The 6978-nt window shown below is 45.1% G+C and overlaps 1 pseudogene across 1 annotated transcript; it reads left to right on the forward strand.

Moving 5' to 3' along the window:
• The first annotated feature begins 4518 nt into the window (after nucleotides 1–4518).
• Nucleotides 4519–5001, forward strand: LOC308514726 (jun dimerization protein 2-like; annotated as a pseudogene). The gene has a single exon. The product of its transcript is annotated as a jun dimerization protein 2-like (transcript).
• Nucleotides 5002–6978: the final 1977 nt, after the last annotated feature.

Raw genomic sequence — 6978 nt, forward strand, 5'->3', positions numbered from 1 at the left:
GTCTATATTTAGGCTTAACTTTCATGCTTGATTTATTTTCATGTAGAGGTGGAACTGCATCTTATGTAGGTATGCATCTTTGTTATGTGCCTCAAATTATATAAAGCTATTTTAATCCAACACCTAGCTTGATAGTGAAGTTAGAAGTGCTGCTTTAGTCAGCCTGAAACAGAAGAGCAACATACCAGATCCTCTGGAGTTGGGCTGTCCAATACAGAAGTTACTAGCCACAGTTGCTATTGAGTACTTGAAATGAGCTAGCCTGAATTGAGATATACTCTAAAAATTTGATTTTGAAAATAGTACAAAAAATATAAACTATTTTATCAATAGATATACACTAAGTGCATATGGAAATGACAATACTTTGGAATATTGGGCTAAAAAAATATATCTTTAAAATTAATTTTACCCCTTTATTTTTACTTTTTGTTTTATTATTATTTTTTAAAATCTTTATTGTTGTAAGTATTACATAGGTCTTGCTTTCCCCCCATTAACCTCTTCCAGCCTGGTCCTGTTCTCCCCCCGGCCCCCAGGCCCTCACCACCCCATTGTCTGTGTTCACAGGTTGTGTATATATGCATACATGTCTATTGATTGATCTCTTCCCACCCACTCTCCCTTGCTTCCCTCTGAAGTTCAACAGTCTGTTGAAATCTTCTATGGCTCTGAGTCTATTTTTGATCATCAGTTTATTTGGTTCATTAGATTCCACATATGAGTGAGGTCATGTGATACTTATCTTTCTCTGACTGGCTTATTATGCTCAGCATATTACTCTCCAGGTCCATCGATGTTGTTGCAAATGGTAAGAGTTCTTTCTTTTTTATTGCTGCATTGTATTCCATTGTGTAAATGTACCACAGTTTTTTTTTTTTTATCCACTCATCTGCTTATGGGCATGTAAGCTGTTTCCAAGTCTTAGCTATTGTTAATTGAGCTTCTGTGAACATAAGGATGCATGTATTTTTTCTGATGAGTGTTTTAGGTTCTTAGAATATTTTCCTAGAAGTGGGATGACTGGGTCAAATGCGAGTCAAGTTCAGTTCCATTTTTAATTTTTTGAGGAAACTCTATACTGTTTTCCACAGTGACTGCACCAGTCTGATTCCCACCAGCAGTGTACTAGGGTTCCCTTTTCTCCACAACCTGGACAATACTTGCTGTTTGTTGATGATAGCCATTCTGACAGGTGTCAGGTATTATTTGGCATTATATAATAGTATTTTATTCAGGAATGTACTCATTCTTGGAAAAATTAAAAGACCACTGAAGGGCCAAATGGTGAATGGAAAGTTACTTTTGATAGTGAAAGTGAATAACTTTTTTATCAAGGAAAAACCAAAAAAGGGATTTCAAGATAAACAGCTTAAGTCTGATTATGTTAATCTCTCCACCTGATACTGAGAATGGTTCAGCAGCATGGATATGATGGCTTGACTCATATTTTAGCAATTATGAGCTCCTTTTAAAATAAATGCATATCTAGTCAAGAAAATAGTCCATTTTTATTCTTATGGATATATCTGGTAGATAAATTTAATAATAAAGTGGTGCATTTATTATGCATTTATGTAGACATTCAAAATTCATATTTTTTTTAAAAAATTACTAAAATCCATTTAGAGCATTTTTTAAATATTTGTGAAAGTTCCAAAAGTTGGGGTTTTTTCAGATTCAAAAAATGAAAATACATTTCCCTTAAACATAGTGATAATATTCATATAACTTCATTAAATATTTCACAATCATATAATTTTACAATTAAAGCATTAACTTTCTCTTTCCCACTATCAATATTTTTTCACAGAACAAAGTGTATAATTATCTACCTTAAGTCTATTCTATTGCCTTAGTAAAATAAATTGTAATATCATTAGCAAAGATAAACAATTCTATATTATAAAAGCCTAATATGCAAATCAACCAAATGGTGGAATGACTGGTTGCTGTGATGTGCACTGACCACCAGGAGGCAGATGCTCAATGCAGGAGCTTCCCACTGGTGATCAGTGTGCTCTCACAGGGGGAGCGCCTCTCAGCCAGAAGCTGGGCTCACAGCTGGCGATTACAGTGGCAGTGGTGGGATCCTCTCCCACCTCCACTGCAGGCGGGTGATAAGGAGCGAGGGGTCCTGTGGGGAGCCGGTCCATCCTTGCTGTTTCAAGGGACCTGGCATATATGGCATACTGTTCTTAATATGTTTGCTCACCTTCTTGGCACTATGTGTTTTAACCAAGGTCACCTCTCTGAGAAAGGTTGTTTCCCCAGGTAGGGATTTTCCCCTGAAGTTAGGGAGGGAATAAAACCCCTTAACTAAGTGCCAGGCAGGTAATTAATCACTTTAACTACGAACAATCATGCTTAAGCTACATAATCTTTACTCCCTGGAATGGAGTTAAGAAACGCCCTAACCTTTGGAATAGAGATTGATAGGATTGGAATCAACTGGTATAAATACAGATGTAACAAGACAACAGGACACAGAACCTAGACACAGAACCTACACAGAACCTAGAGACAGAAGAACTTTGCTGGAGAGAACATGGCAAAAGATCCTGGACAGAAACTGGCCACAGAACCTAGAGACAGAACCTAGCTAGAGAACCTGGCTACAGAACCTGGATAGAACATGGCAAGAGAACCTGACTAGAACCTGGTGACCGAACCTGCTGGAGAACCTGGACAGAACCTAGCGAGGGAACATAGCTACAGAACTTGGCTGGAGAACCTGGACAGAACCTAGAGAGGGAACATGGCTACAGAACCTGGCTGGAGAGCCTGGAGAACCTGGCTGGAGAACCTAGCAAGAGAACATGGACACAGAACCTGGCTGGAGATCCTAACTAGAACTTCGCTGGAGATCCTGACCAGAACTTGGCTAGAGATCCTGGCTAGGCTGTTGATCAACTGAACGCTGTCTCTGTGTCATTCCTTCTTCGCCGACTCCGTCCACACCTTTGGGGACCCCTGGACCTGCTGGGGTTGGACCCCAGCAGGGTCCCACACTGGGATAGGGTGCAGGCTGGGATGAGGGACCCTCTCCCCCAGTGCCTAAACCTCTTGCACTGGGCTTCTAGTAAAAGTTATAAAAGAGATACTGCTTGGTAGCACATTGTTAAGCACTCTGTCATATACCTTATGGGTGTATTAGTCCTTTTATGTTCTCAAAAGAAGATTTTTAGATTTACAGATTTTCTATAAATATGTACTTCTAGTTTTCTCACTGTTATTCAGCTGCAATACATGTTTTCATAATATTTCCCAGAATGCCCAGGTGCAGTTTTTGAAATGTTCATTGCAAACTTTTATTATGATATTTTCTAAAGTAGTGCACCTTTTAAAGGTATTTTAATTATCTTGTATTTATAAGAATAGGTGTCACTGTCTCAGCCTCATTGTCCTTGGAAGGGGATGACATGACGTAGTTGTAGGCAATATGAAAGTCTGCAAGGAGTGCTCATGAGAAAATGTTGGCTTCCTTATAAAAAGGACTGTTATCGCCTAACTCACTCTTCCCTCCTATTTCTGCTCTTTAAGGCTATTTTTACTAGAGTCAGGGTAGTCATATTAGGATCTGAGGGAGGGGCCATGAGAATTGCACATACAAAAGACTACATTATTGAACTATTATAGCTATTATCATCACCACCACTTCTTGTATATGATTAAAATAAGAAAAATATCTAATTTTTTAAGCCATTGATAAACATAGTTTCCAGATAATGATCAGTATAATAAATAAGATGACCATGATAATCCTATATAATAAAAGCCCAGTGACTATAACGACCAGAATGACAAGAGAACAGAACCACCGTGGCCCCTCACCGGGCTGCCCCCGCCCCCAGCAAGCAGTTAGGGGTTATCAGGTAGGCAGGAGAGGCTGGTGTGATCAGGTAGGCAGACGAGTGGTTGGGGGTGATCAGGTAGGCAGGCAAGTGATTGGGGGTGATAGGGCAGGCAGGCAGAGCTCTGTAATCGATCGCCTCAAAAAGGGAGTGAAAGAAAAATACCACATGATCTCACTCATTTATGGATAATAAAGACCATTATAAACTGATGAACAAAAATAGATACAGAGGCAGAGCAGCATTAAACAGACTGTCAAACTAGAGCGGGAAGGCTGGTGAGGGTTGGGGTGGGTAAGAGATCAACCAAAGGACTTGTATGCATGCATATCAGCATAACCAATAGACACAAGACACTGGTGGGTAGGGGAGGCCAGGGAAAGGTCAAGGGGAAAAAAAAGGAGACAAATGTACTACTCCTTGTAATATTTTAAGCAATAAAAAAAAGTTAAAAAAACAAAAAGGGAGACCCAGGCCACAGTCTGTGGGAGGGATGGATGCTGGGCGGCTGACACAGGAGGTTCTGGCGGAAGTGGACGCTGCAGCGGGGGGCTGGCGCCATGGTGGCTCCAGAGCAGGCATGGCACCTGCAGCCTGGCCCAGGCCCCGGGGTTGCAGCCTCTCCCCGTGGTTTCTGCAGGGCTGGACTGCCACTCCTCCTACTATGATACCTGGGCAGATCCAAGACCCTTCCATGACTGGGGCCTCTCTGCCAGGGCTCAGCCCCATGACCAGAATCCCCAGCTTGGCCCTGACTACAGGGGAGCTGACATACACTACATTGGGGCCATGATTGCCCCTTTGCACTTCCTGGCGGTGAAACTGGGCAAGAGGCCTCAACCTGTGAAAAGTGAGCTAGATGAGGAAGAGGAGCGGAGGAAAAGGCGCTGGGAAAAGAAGAATGTGGCGGCAGCCCGATGCGGGAACAAGAAGAAGGAGCAGACGCAGTTTCTGCAGCGGGAATGTGAGTGGCTGGAGCTCATGAATGCGGAGCTTTAAAACCCAGATGGAGGAGCTGAGGCAGGAGCGGCAACAGCTCATCCTGATGTTCAACCAGCATCACCCCACCTGCATTGTCAGGACCGACAGCGTTAAGACCCCCAACTCAGAAGGCAACCCACTGCTGGAGCAGCTGAAGGAGAAGTGACCATGGGCTGGAAGGAGGAAGAGGAGGAGATGAGGTGAGGGAGGAGGAGGAGGGTCCCAGAGGGCTCTTCCTTGCTGCATGAAAAACTCTTCAATGAGGCTCAGCACAGCCAGCATTGGTCAGGCTTTTTTATGAAACTCAGATCAGCCTCACCAGGGGAAGAAACTCAGGCTGATGAAACCCAGGACCAAGCACTGAGACCAAAGTAGTCCTGAGGGGCAGGGGGGACTGTTCTGCCCGGGACCAGGCTTGCAGGAGGCAGGACAGAGGCTCTGGGCCACAGAGACGCCCAACCAGGCAGCTGTGGGCACTTCTCTGGCCTCTCCACCAGGGCACCACCAAAGGACCTCTGAGCAGCCAGGAAAAGCCATGAGTTGCAAACAAAATTAGGCTGAGTATGGAACTCAGAGTGAAACTGCAATCTGCCTGCCCCCAGCCCTGACCCTGACCCTGACCCTGACCCTGACCCTGACCCTGACCCTTCTCCCTGCAAGGCTGGAGAAGGGCATAGTGCCAGGCCCTGCTGTACCCACCCACCGTGGTCCAGCTCAGTCCTGTCTGGAGTGGTAGCTGGGGCGCACCCTCGCCAGTCCTGCTGGAGTTGCTGTGGGCATGAGTCAAGGGTGCCCTTCTGAAGCACATACTCACTGAATGTTTACAGACTGGCTGTCCTAGCGGGACTTTCAACTGCACATGTTTCTTATACTTTCTATTTTTTTAACTATTTTTTACAGAAAGAAAGATTTTATACAAACAATACATAAATGGATTTCTATAATCACTGGATGTGATACAGTATAAATATGCTATGGTTTGTTTGTTACCAACAGTTATTCAGCAGTTATGGCCATTGTGTGTAACTTCAAAATATTGTAGTCTCTGGGTCCTGGGGGTAGCAGGGGCAGGGTGCAGTGCATTTCCATCCTGGTAAACCCTTCATAGTACTCAGATCTGTATCACTCAAAAAACATTACTCTTACTTAAACAAAGAAAGAGGAAGGCCTAAGCACTGGCTAGTGACGCTGTGGCAGGTGTGCAGCTGGCCAGCAATCACCCTGGAGAGGGAGTCCCAGGCCAGCCAAGCCATCGCACCCCATGCCTGTCACCTGCAGAGGGAGAATACTGGTGACAGGGGGGCGGGGGGGGGGGCGGTGCTGCATAGATGGCAAGCGGTGGCAGTGGTGGGGTCAGGGCCAGCTACCTGCAGCCAGGGGAAAGAAAGCCCCAATAGGCCCTGACCCCAGGCCAGGCCTAGGAACCCTACCCGAGGGGTCCTGGATTGTGAGAGTGTGCAGGTTGGGCTGAGGGACCCTCCCCCAAGTGCATGAATTTTCGTGCACTGGGCCTCTAGTAATAATATGATAATATATTTGAAAACCAGGTTGTAGAAATTGCTCAAATGCAGTGACAGCACAAATCCATTGTTACATCACATTGCCTCCTTTTCTTAATCCGGTGGCCTCAACTTCCCTCAAAGGACAAACCAAAACAAATAACTATAATACCTCTATAGATACAGTGTTGGTTACTTTCATACATTGAGCAATGTAATAAGTTTCAGTGCCCTTATATAAAAACTAGAGGCCCGGTGCACAGATTCGTGCACTGGTGGGGAGTGTGGCCTGCAGAGATCGGCCCGCTGTGGAAGCGCCGCTCATCCCGGTCAGCCGAGCAACTGTGGACCTGCCTTCTGAGTGGCTGCTCCCACTGTGGGAATACTGCTCATCCCGTTCACTGTAGGAGCACACTGAAAATCAGGGGACAGCTCCTATGTTGAGTGTCTGCCCCCTGGTGGTCAGTGCACATCATAGCAACTGGTCAACCGGGATCAGGCCTACACCGGCAGTTGGATATTTCTCTCACAATCCTGGACTTCTGGCTCCTAACAACTCACCTGCCTGCCTGCCTGATTGCCCCTAACTGCCTCTCATGCAAGCCTGATCACCCCTAACCACCTCTGTCTACTGGCCTGATCGT

This window comes from Myotis nattereri (assembly GCF_964212035.1).
Source record: "Myotis nattereri genome assembly, chromosome: 2".
NCBI lineage: Eukaryota > Metazoa > Chordata > Mammalia > Chiroptera > Vespertilionidae > Myotis > Myotis nattereri.